The 12,488-nt window shown below is 41.5% G+C and overlaps 1 protein-coding gene across 6 annotated transcripts in view; it reads left to right on the forward strand.

Moving 5' to 3' along the window:
- The window catches only part of LOC140186092 (multivesicular body subunit 12B-like), a 270,340-nt gene that overhangs the window by 45,209 nt on the left and 212,643 nt on the right, over positions 1 to 12,488 (forward strand). The gene's annotated exons all lie outside the window — the stretch shown is intronic.

Below are 12,488 nucleotides of genomic sequence, written 5' to 3' on the forward strand. Positions count from 1 at the left end.
AGCAGCTGCAGAATCTCTTGTGGTTATGTCATGAAATTCATTTTTTTGGCAGCAGTACAATGTAATACATAGAAACATAGAAAACTTACAGCACAATACAGGCCCTTCAGCCCACAATGCTGTAACGAACATGTACGTACTTAAGAAATTACCTAGGGTTACCCATAGCCCTCTATTTTTCTGAGCTCCATGTACGTATCCAAGAGTCTCTCAAAAGACTCTATCGTATTTGCCTCCACCACCATTGCCGGCAGCCCATTCCACACACTCACAACTCTCTGCGTTTATATAAAAAAAAATCAACAACACCAACAAACAAACTTACCCCTGACATCTCCTTTGTACCTACTTCCAAGCACCTTAAAACTATGCCCTCTCATACTAGCCATTTCAACCCTGGGAAAAAGCCTCTGACTGTCCACATGATCAAAGCCTCTCATCATCTTATACACATCCATCAGGTCACCTCTTATCCTCTGCCGCTTCAGGGAGAAAGGGCCGAGTTCACTCAACCTATTCCCATAAGACATGTTCCCCAATCCGGGCAACATCCTTGTAAATCTCCTCTGCACCCTTTGTATAGTTTCCACATTGTTCCTGTAGTGAGGTGACCAGAACTGAGCACAGTACTCCAGGTGGGATCTGACCAGGGTCCTATATAGCTGTAACATTACCTCTCGGCTCTTAAACTCAGTCCCACGATTGATGAAGGGCAATACACCGTATGCCTTCTTAACTACAGAGTCAACCTGCGCAGCAGCTTTGAGTGTCCTATGGACTTGGACCCCAAGATCCCTCTGATCCTCCACGCTGCCAAGAGTATTACCATTAATACTATATTCTGCCATCATATTTGACCTACCAGAATGAACCACCTCACACTTATCTGGGGTGAACTCATCTGCCATTTCTCAGCTCAGTTTTACATCCTATTGATGTCCCTCTGTAACCTCTGACAGCCCTTCACACTATCCACAACACCCTCAACCTTTGTGTCATCAGCAAATTTACTAACCCATTCCTCTATTTCCTCATCCAGGTAGTTTATAAAATTCAGGAAGAGAAGGGGCCCCAGAACGGATCCTTGAGGCACACCATTGATCACTGACCTCCATGCAGAATATGATCTGCCTACAACCACTCTTTGCCTTCTGTGGGCAAGCTAATTCTGGATCCACAAAGCAAGGCCTCATTGGATCCCATACCTCCTTACTTTCTCAATAAGCCTTGCATGGGGTACCTTATTAAACGCCTTGCTGAAATCCAAAAACACTACATCTACTACTCTACCTTCATCAGCGTGTTTAGTCACATCCTCAAAAAAAATTCAGTCAGGCTTGTAAAGCACGACCTGCCTTTTACAAAGCCTTGCTGACTATTCCTAAATCATATTGTGCCTCTCCAAGTGTTCATAAATTCTGCCTCTCAGGATCTTTTCCATCAACTTACCAACCACAGAAGTTAGACTCACTGGTCTATAATTTCCTGGGCTATCTCCACTCTCTTGAATAAGGGAACAACATCTGCAACCCTCCAATCCTCTGGAACCTCTCCCATCCCTACTGATGATGCAAAAATCATCGCTAGAGGCTCAGCAATCTCCTCCCTTGCCTCCTACAGTAGCCTGGGGTACATCTCGTCCGGTCCTGGAGACTTATTCAACTTGATGCTTTCCAAAAGATTGAGCACATCCTCTTAATGTCTGTATGCGCAAGCTTTTCAATCCACTGTAAGTCATCCCTACAATTGCCAAAATCCTTTTCCGTAGTGAATACTGAAGCAATGTATTCATTAAGTACCTCTGCTATCTCCTCCGGTTCTATGCGCACTTTTCCACTGTTACATTTGATTGGTCCTATCCTCTCACGTCTTATCCTCTTGTTCTTCACATACTTGTAGAGTGCCTTGGGGTTTTCTTTAATCCTGCTCGCCAAGGCCTTCTCTTGGCCTCTTCTGGCTGTCCTAATTCCATTCTCGAGCTCCTTCCTGCTAGCCTTATAATCTTCTAGATCTCTATTATTACCTAGTTTTTTGAACCTTTCATAAGGTTTTCTTCTTGACTAGATTTTCAACGGCCTTTGTACACCATGGTTCTTGTTCACTACCATTCTTTCCCTGTCTCATTGGAACGTACCTATGCAGAACATCACGCAAATATCCCCTGAACGTTTGCCACATTTCTGCCGTACATTTCCCTGAGAACATCTGTTCCCAATTTATGCTTCCAAGTTCCTACCTGATAGCTTCATATTTCCCCTTACTCCAATTGAATGCTCTCCTAACTTGTCTGTTCCTATCCCTCTCCAATGCTATGGTAAAGGAGATGGAGATAGTGATCACAATTCTAAAATGCGCTCCCCCTGAGAGACCTGACACATGAATAAGTAAACTACAATAAGAGATTTTAGATTAAAATATAAATTTAATTAAACAGGTAGTGCAAAAAGATAGCAAAAAATAGTGAGGTTGTGTTCATGAACCAGAGAAAATCTGCAGATCAGGAAATCTAAGCAATGCACACAAAATGCTGGAGGAACTCAGCTGGCCAGGCAGCATTTATTTTCTATTCTTGGCCTGCTGAGTTCCTCCAGCATTTTGTACGTGTTGAGATAGCGTTCATGGGTTGGTTCATTGTCCATTCAGAAACCTGATGGCAGAGGGATTTTGAGGGTCTTTTGTATGTTCAAATGCCTGTTTGAATGTTGTGTAATGTGCATACAATAGATCATATCATAGGCTTATCAATATCATTGGATGGTACTTTGATCCAGTTTCATGGTCTTATTACATTTCAAATCTTTTGCTTTTTGTTTTGTTTTATTCTTTCACTCCAACAAATACCGGAATGGGCATCTCTCCCATGTATCTAATTAGTAAATTAAAAGGCTACTCTGCATGGAAAAAATATTTTCTGTTGAAAATATTACTGGAGATTCAATGAAAATGAATTCTCAATTGATTTCAGATACCATTATATAAAAACAGTCACAAAGAAAATAAGAACAATCCTCAGCTTTTCATTTTTGTAATGAGCAAGATTTTGATTTTCTTTAAACAGTTTTCTGTATTTACATACACCATAATGGGTATCTGTAGAATGAGCTACAAGGCTATAATTTGCTTGAGCACTCTAGGCAATGTTTATAAGCTGTTTTAGCTTCCCTTCTAAGTTTGATGTGTGCCAACCCTTTTAAATTACAGTCTCTTAATCTGCTTCTCAAGTGTGCATTCTTCCATGGATTATGATGAGAACATTGAAACCATTATAGATTATTTAAGTGTACTGTTGTCTTTTGTGAAGATTGTGCCTGGAACTGTCATTACAGATTTGAACTATTAATTTTTGAAATCCACTCATGTATTGTCTAAGAAAACATTTGACATAATTGTATTCCTTTTTAAATACAGTCATCTAATGCAGTTGTCGTAGTTCCTCCTATGCTTCTGCACTGCTGAATCTCGATTTTATCTCTGCTTTCTCCTCATGAGTTTTTAATTTTGCCCTCATACATTCTGAAGCACGTCAGCAGCATCTCCCACAGCTTTTCGCAATTTGTGGCTTCTTCACTCTGACGGTTGTAATGATTGATTGTCATTAAATTTTGATTGCTCTACCATTCGATGTTCTTTTTGTTTAGATCTCTCCACCATCTCTATATTAATGGACTTCAATGAAAGTTCATCAATTTGACCCGTTAACTTATGTTACTCTCTTACGAATGCTGCCTGACTTGCCGAAATCCAGAACCATTTTATGATTTTATTTTTTCTTGGCAGCAGTTGCAAGTTCTGTGTATCTTGTTAATTGACAGGTTGCCCAGGGTATTGTCTTGCGGTCTGCACTAATCCTCTTCATTCCCTCACCACTGTGTCCAGTTGAGAAAGATTGCATTTGACCATAAACTGAATTTGTCAATCTCAACATTGTCATTACAACAAAAGCTTAATTCTTAGTTATTTTTTCCCTCTATTAAGCCAGTCGCTGATGAAATTATCAACTCTGCTTTGGTAATGTCTAATCAGGACATTCACTAAGTTAGACCATAAGACATAGGAGCAGAATTAGGTCATTCAGGACATCGAGTCTGCTCCACCATTCCATGGTGGCTGATTTATTATCCCTCTCAACCACATTTTCCCTCTTTCTCCCCATAACCTTTGACACCCTTACTAATCAATAACCTATCAGCCTCCATTTTAAATATATCTAATGATTTGGCCTCCACAGCCCTCTTTGGCAATTAATTTCACAGATTCACCACCTTCTGGCTAAAGAAATTCCTCCTAATCTCTGTTCTAAAGGGACATTATATTTTGAGGCTGTGCCATCTGGTCCTAGATTCTCTCAATGCTGCAAATATCCCCTCCACGTCCACTCAATCTAGGCCTTTCAATGCTCAATAGGTTTTAATGAGATTCTCTCCCCCCCCCCCCCCCCATTTTTCTAAACTCCAGTGAGTATGGGCCCAGAACCATCAAACTCTTCTTGTATATTAACCTTTTCATTCCTGGGATAATTTTTGTGTACTTTGTCTGGACCCTCTCCAATACCAGTACATCTTAGATAAGAAGCTCAAAACTGCTCACCATATTCCATGTGCTGTCTGACCAATGTCCTTTAAAACCTCAACAATACACCCTAGCTTTTTATTCTAGTCTTCGTGAATTTCTTCCTCTCCCATCTCCAGATTTCTGAGTATTCCATGAACTTACTTTATTATTACTTTTTTGCTTTATTTATATAGTTTGTAATTATAGTAATTTTATGCCTTTGCCTTGTACTGCTGCCGCAAAACAACAATTTTCATGTATATAAGACGGTGAAAATAACTGATTTTTGATTCAGTCTAGATCATTTTATAGTTCACCTGAATTTCCTCCTCTTCCTTCTTAAAAACCTAAGGTTATCCATATCTTTCCTTGTAGAGCCAATAACAATATTTATTTCTGGTGAAGTGTGCTTTGAGTGGTGGTGGTGGAGTTATAAATATTGATCTTGTGGTACCTAATGCGGGAATGGTTAAGATAAAGTTATAGTTTGATAAATGGGCATAACATTAAACTTAGAGTACAGGTCAGTCTACTGAATGTTTGATGGAAAAACATCCCAAGCAGATTTAATTGTTAGACTGAAAAAAAGCTTAATAAGTCAGGGTGTCATAGTAACATAGAGGTTAGCATGACGCTATTACAGCTCAGGGCAATGGAGTTTGGAGTTAATTTCTGGCTCTGCTAGGAGCTTGTCTGTTCTCCCTATGAGCGCGTGGGTTTCCTCCAGGTGCTCCAGTTTCCTCCCACATTCCAAAGACGTATGGGTTAGTAAGCTAATTGGTTGTTGTAAATTGGCCTGTGATTAGGTTAGGGTTAAAGGGTTATATAGGTGGGTTGCTGTGTGACGTGGCTTTTTGGGTTGGAAGAGCCTGTTCTTCAATGTATCTTTAAATGAAAAGAAAGTCAAAGCCTGTATAGAATTGCTAAAGGCAAATCTTATTCCACTGGCTTGATTGAGTTCTTGAAAGTGATGCTGAAAATTGATAAGCAATATGTCGTTGTAATGTATATAGACTTTCAGTGACATTTAGTAAAGTAACACATAATAGTTGAAGCTATAAAAGTGCAATGCCTGTTGGATAAAAACCTGCCTGAGGCTCAGAAGGCAAGGTGGTGATAAACGCTTTTACCAGGGAGATGCTTATTTGATGTACGTTAATGTTTTGGATTTTGGCATCCACCCTCCCCCCATACGACGATAAAATCCCAACAATCTGTTATCTGATTGTTTTGAAGTCCTGATGGGCTGATATCTGGCTCGGGTTCATTCATTAGTTTGAAATGTGAGCTGAGGTCCAGAACACAAGCTGGAGGTGTGGCCCTGCTGGAGTCTGAACTATGGGTTGGATGTATGGCTTTAACCGGGGTTGGGATCCAGAACATTGGGTAAGGAATGTTGGTAATAGATACAAAATGCTGGAGGAATTCAGCAGGCCAGGCAGCATATGTGGAAAAGAGTACAGTCGACTGTTTGGGCCAAGACATTTCAGCAGGAAGTCCTTGCCTTGATTTCCAGTATCTGGAAATTTTCTGTTGTTAAGGAATGTCGGTGTAGCTTTGTGACCAGAGCTGGGATCTAGAGTCAAAGTGACCTGTTCACTTGAAACTGGCTGGGTTCACTGGAAAATCTCTTGTACTAAAGGTATAACATGTTAAAAATGTTTGCTTGGACATTAATGAGTAACAAACTGGTGGATACAACCCAGTCCATCACAGGAAAAACCCTCCTCACCACCGAGGCCATGCTCTTTTCTCACTGCTGAGAAAGGTACAGGAGCCATAGATCCCACACCACCAGGTTCAGGAACAGTTATTACCCTTCAACCATCAGACTCCTGAACCAGAGGGGATAACTTCACTCACCTCAACACTGAACTAATTCCACAACCTATTGATTCACTTTCAAGGATTTTGCAACTCATGTTCTCAGATTATTTATTTAATTGTTATTATTTGCATAATAATAAAAAAGGAAATGGGTCTCAATTATTTCTTTCTTTTTGTATTTACATAGTTTATTATCTTTTGCATGCTGGTTGAATAGGATGCGAAGGATGTTGGCAATGGTGAGGGTGGAGCACTGTAAGGTGTGGCGCAAATGGTAGGGAAGGAGTGCCGGCAGTGGGTTTGGCTCAGGTGTAGACGCACAGCCCTGAGACACCAGGCATGGTCATTAGATTCCGACAATTGGTTTATTGTTCATTACAGAACGTCCCTCTGGTGCTTCCCGTTCCCTCTCCTCCTTTCTGCTTTTCCCAACCATGATTCCCCTCTCCCTGTCCTCTTCCCACTCTCAATCCACAATAGAGACCCAAATCAGAATCAGGTCTATTATCACTCGCTTGCCAAGAATTATTTTTTTTGCGGCAGCAGTACAGTGCAATGCATAAAATTACTGCAGTACTGTGCAAAAGTCTTAGGCACCCTTAGCTATGTATATGTGCCTAAGACTTTTGCACAGTATTGAACTTTAAACCATCCATAAAATCTGCGAGTCATACCATCAGAATCTCAAAGGTGCAGGTTTATCTGAGTTTTGTTATTTGGAAAAGCAGGAAACCATGAGGCGGTTAGTAACAGACGTTTGGACCACCTGAAGTGGTGAGTCACAGGGCAGATGAAATCTAATGCGGCGAATTGCAGTTTGGTTTAAAAAAAATAATAGAAATGTAAGCAGCATAGTGCATAGTGCAGTTTTAAAGTGATACTGCAGTCTGGGTGTGTTAGTCCACAAGGCATTAAAAGTGGCAGGGCAAGTTTAGTAAGTGGCTTTACAGACTTGCTAGAACCTTAGTGTTATAAAAGAAGGATTTAATAAAAAAAAAAGCAGCAGTGAATGTTTGTGAAACACTGTGCAGCCTCAGCTGAAGCATTAACGCCAATTGTGGGTTCACGCTTCAGAAATAAACATGCACAGGAGATTGAATAGGAGATAGTGGTAATAAATTATTTTGACTATATGGAGATGTAGGTGAAACTGGTATTGTTCTACTTAAGAACAGGGAACAATAAGAGCATATTTGTTACAAAAAAGTTTAAAATTATCAACTGTTTTGATAGTGTAACTGGTGGATGTGTCTTAAGAAGCTCATCTGGTTATATGAGGTTAAAAAAATTGAATGTGGCAAGCACAACGTAAATGGGTGGTGAAGCAGCTTCAAGAATAATTTTAAAAGGGATTTTAAAAAAAGTATTTGATGTGGGGGGAATACAGTGAGTAAATTAATTAGTTAGTTCTTTCAAGGATCTAGTGGTGTCCTTTCTATGCTGAATCGTTCTGTTTATAAGCAGAGTTCAAAGTAAATTTATTATTAAAGTACTTGTATGTCACCATATACAACCCTGAGATTCATCTTGTGGGTATAATAATCCATAGAATAATAACCATAACAGAATCAATGAAAGGCCACCCAATTTGGGTGTTCAAGCAGTGTGCAAAAGGCACCAAACTTGAAAGTGATTCCACAGGTTATGGGAACATTTTAGTGAAGTTGAGTGAAGTTATCTCTTTGGTTCAAGAGCCTGATGGTTGAGGGGTAGAAACTGTTCCTGAACCTGTTGGTGTGATTAGTATTTAGTTCTCCAGCGGTGAGATTTTACTTGGAACTTGCAACACTAGCAGAGTTGATAGGGGTTCATAAAAATCAGGAGCCTGCAAATGGTGGAGATCTGAAGTAAATGGTGAACTTGCTGGAAATACTCAGCAGGTCAGGATGCAACTGTGAAGAGAGGGTTAAAGTTTCAAATTGAAGACCCAGGAGATGGGTGAGAGTGGGAAGGTAGATGGTAGGAGAAGGGGGATGAAATGTTTCCCTGATTCTTCCTTCACCCTCTCCCCCTCACCCTACCTAGTCTCTCCTATCATCTGCCAGCTTGTATTCCTTCTCTCCTGCACCCCACCACTTTACTCTGGTTTTTTTCCCCCCTTCCTTCCCAGTCCTGATGAAGGGTCTCTTCCCAAAATGTCAATTGTCTATTCCCCTCCACAGATGCTGCACGGCCTGTTGAGTTCATTGGGCATTTTGTGTTTGTTGCTCTGGATTTCCAGTATCTGCAGAATGTCTTGTGTTAATGAATACCAAAGACAATCTGAAGCATTTGCCACTGTTTACAACCAGAAGTAATCAGAGGGTGATCCACTGCAGCCTCCTCCCATCTAGTAATAGTCATTGTAGGGCAATCACTTGAGTCAGTGTGGACATGGTGGAGGATTACAAATACCTGGGGATACGAATTGACAATAAACTGGACTGGTCAAAGAACACTGAGGCTATCTACAAGAAGGGTCAGAGCCGTCACTATTTCCTGAGGAGACTGAGGTCCTTTAACATCTGCCGGATGATGCTGAGGATGTTCTACGAGTCTGTGGTGGCCAGTGCTATCATGTTTGCTGTTGTGTGCTGGGGCAGCAGGCTGAGGGTAGCAGAGACCAACAGAATCAACAAACTCATTCGTAAGGCCAGTGATGTTGTGGGGATGGAACTGGACTCTCTCACTGGTGTCTGAAAAGAGGATGCTGTCTAAGTTGCATGCCATCTTGGTCAATGTCTCCCATCCACTACATAATGTACTGGGTGGGCATAGGAGTACATTCAGCCGGAGATTCATTCCTCCAAGATGCAGCACAGAGCGTCATAGAAAGTCATTCCTGCCTGTGGCCATCAAATTTTACAACTCCTCCCTTGGAGGGTCAGACATCCTGAGCCGATAGGCTGGTCCTGTACTTATTTCATAATTTACTGGCATAATTTACATATTACTATTTAACTATTTATGGTTCTATTACTATTTATTATTTATGGTGTAGCTGTAACCAAAACCAATTTCCCCCGGGATCAATAAAGTATGACTATGAGTCAATTATAATGCAAACAACAGGAATTCTGCAGATGCTGGAAATTCAAGCAACACACATAAAAGTTGCTGGTGAATGCAGCAGGCCAGGCAGCATCTCTAGGAAGAGGTGCAGTCGACGTTTCAGGCCGAGACCCTTCGTCAGGACTAACTGAAGGAAGAGTGAGTAAGGGATTTGAAAGTTGGAGGGGGAGATCCAAAATGATAGGAGAAGACAGGAGGGGGAGGGATGGAGCCAAGAGCTGGACAGATGATAGGCAAAAGGGATACGAGAAGATCATGGGACAGGAGGTCCGGGAAGAAAGACAAGGTGCGGGGGGACCCAGAGGATGGGCAAGAGGTATATTCAGAGGGACAGAGGGAGAAAAAGGAGAGTGAGAGAAAGAATGTGTGCATAAAAATGAGTAACAGATGGGGTACGAGGGGGAGGTGGGGCCTTAGCGGAAGTTAGAGAAGTCGATGTTCATGCCATCAGGTTGGAGGCTACCCAGACGGAATATAAGGTGTTGTTCCTCCAACCTGAGTGTGGCTTCATCTTTACAGTAGAGGAGGCCGTGGATAGACATGTCAGAATGGGAATGGGAATGGGATGTGGAATTAAAATGTGTGGCCACTGGGAGATCCTGCTTTCTCTGGCGGACAGAGCGTAGATGTTCAGCAAAGCGGTCTCCCAGTCTGCGTCGGGTCTCGCCAATATATAAAAGGCCACATCGGGAGCACCGGACGCAGTATATCACCCCAGTCGACTCACAGGTGAAGTGTTGCCTCACCTGGAAGGACTGTTTGGGGCCCTGAATGATGGTAAGGGAGGAAGTGTAAGGGCATGTGTAGCACTTGTTCCGCTTACACGGATAAGTGCCAGGAGGGAGATCAGTGGGGAGGGATGGGGGGGACAAATGGACAAGGGAGTTGTGTAGGGAGCGATCCCTGCGGAATGCAGAGAGAGGGGGGGAGGGAAAGATGTGCTTAGTGGTGGGATCCTGTTGGAGGTGGTGGAAGTTACAGAGAATAATATGTTGGACCCGGAGGCTGGTGGGGTGGTAGGTGAGGACCAGGGGAGCCCTATTCCTAGTGGGGTGGTGGGAGGATGGAGTGAGAGCAGATGTACGTGAAATGGGGGAGATGCGTTTAAGGGCAGAGTTGATAGTGGAGGAAGGGAAGCCCCTTTCTTTAAAAAAGAATTTGAATTTCCAGCATCTGCAGAATTCCTGTTGTTTACCTACACTCAGTGGCCACTTTCTTAGGTACAGGAGTGGAACCTGCTGTGGTCTTCTGCTGCTGTAGCCCATCCACTTCAATGTTCGATGTGTTTCTACATTCAGTGATGCTCTTCTGCACACCACTGTTGTAATCCATGGTTATTTGAGTTATTGTAGCCTTCCGTCAACTTGAATCAGTCTGCCCGTTCTCCTCTGACCTTTCCATTAACAAGGTGTTTTCACCCACAGAATAACTGCTTACTGGATGTTTTTTTTTAATTAATTTTGCACCGTTCGCTATAAACTCGAGAGACTCAGGAGATTAGCTGTTTCAGAGATACTCAAACCACCCCATCTGGCACCAACAATCATTCCATGACCAAAGTCACTTAGATCACATTTCTTCCCCATTCTGATGTTTGATCTGAATAACTAGTGAACCTCCTGACCATGTCTGCATGCTTTTATGCATTGAATTGCTGCCACGTGATTGGCTGATTAGACGTTTGAATTAATGAGCAGGTGTACCTAATAGATTTACCATTGAGTTTATGGTGCATGATGGTAGCTTTGATCGTTCTAGTTTTTGACGGTAGGAGTTGCAACTCTTAGAGGTGGAATGATGGATTTGTAAGTGTCTCTGTACTGTTGGACTGGTTAGATGAGAAAGATAGGGAGGTGTAACTTGTCAATGGCATTACATGCATGGTTGATGTACTGGTGTGGATTTAAAGAAAACCCAGTGAATTGAAAGATAATGAGGTGAATTGGGAGATGGTTGAAAGGTGTTTCTGTGATGAGAATGGCAGCAATGTTAGAAGGAGAAAGAGGCCTTGCTAAGCTGTGGCAGTATGTTCTTTCCAGCCAAAGATTCTTCCATCATAATCCTTGGAGCTATGTCAGTTAGGAATACTTGGTCTCTGTATATTGAATTGACATGTGAGGTTGAAGATTTTCTTTTGCTACTGAAATTAGAATAAGCCATAGTTAAGGGTGTGTTTTCCCTCCCAGAAGGCCATCTGAATTCCATTTTTATTTCCCATTTTGTTGTACTGTATGTTGGCAATTTTCAAATTATTTGATATTTTAGCATAAATTTAGTTTGCAATTTCTGGAATGTGAAGTCTAGTACTGCTGGGAATTAGAAAAGATAGTGAAGGATTTTGTTCTTTTAACTTTGGGATGAGCTTGAAATATATTGCAAGCCAGATAACACTTAAATTCTTCCTATTCTGTTACTGTTGTTGAGAGGAACTGGACTAATTGAAGTAGTTATCCTGTAAATATCAAGCAATTTTAAAATGAACTCCATGTGCAAAACACAATCAGGTTTTCAACAGCAAGACTGCAGTATTAGCAGCTTGATGGAAATCAGTATGTTTTCCTTGAAGCATCATGATCATGATTAAACAACTTCAAAAATAGAACAACTACTGATAAATTGAGCATTTCAAATGACTTTTGACAACTCTTATTGCTGTGGTTTTATCTGCTGTGATTTTGGTTACTTGATTTCATGAGCTAAGTGGAGTCTGTTGTGCATTTAATGTGTGCTTTACGTCACTGTCGCACATTTCATCCTCCAATCATTGCTTTGATGGTTTAATCCTCAAGTAAGTCAGGCACTATATGAAGACCTCGTGTTGTACAAACTAGTCTCAGTTTGTAGAGGATGTGTAAAAGCGAGCTGTTTCGAGAATGAAGTCAAGCAGTATATAGGTAAAATATTTTCTGGCTAGGTAATACGTTGCTCATTACCATCAGGCTCCTGAACCAGCATGGTTAACATCACTCGCATCAACTCTGAACTGATCCCACAGCTATAGACTCACCTCTAAGGACCCTGCAATTCAGCTTCTCAGTGTTTGTTAGTTAGTTACTTGT

This window comes from Mobula birostris, chromosome 22, assembly GCF_030028105.1.
Source record: "Mobula birostris isolate sMobBir1 chromosome 22, sMobBir1.hap1, whole genome shotgun sequence".
Taxonomy (NCBI): domain Eukaryota; kingdom Metazoa; phylum Chordata; class Chondrichthyes; order Myliobatiformes; family Myliobatidae; genus Mobula; species Mobula birostris.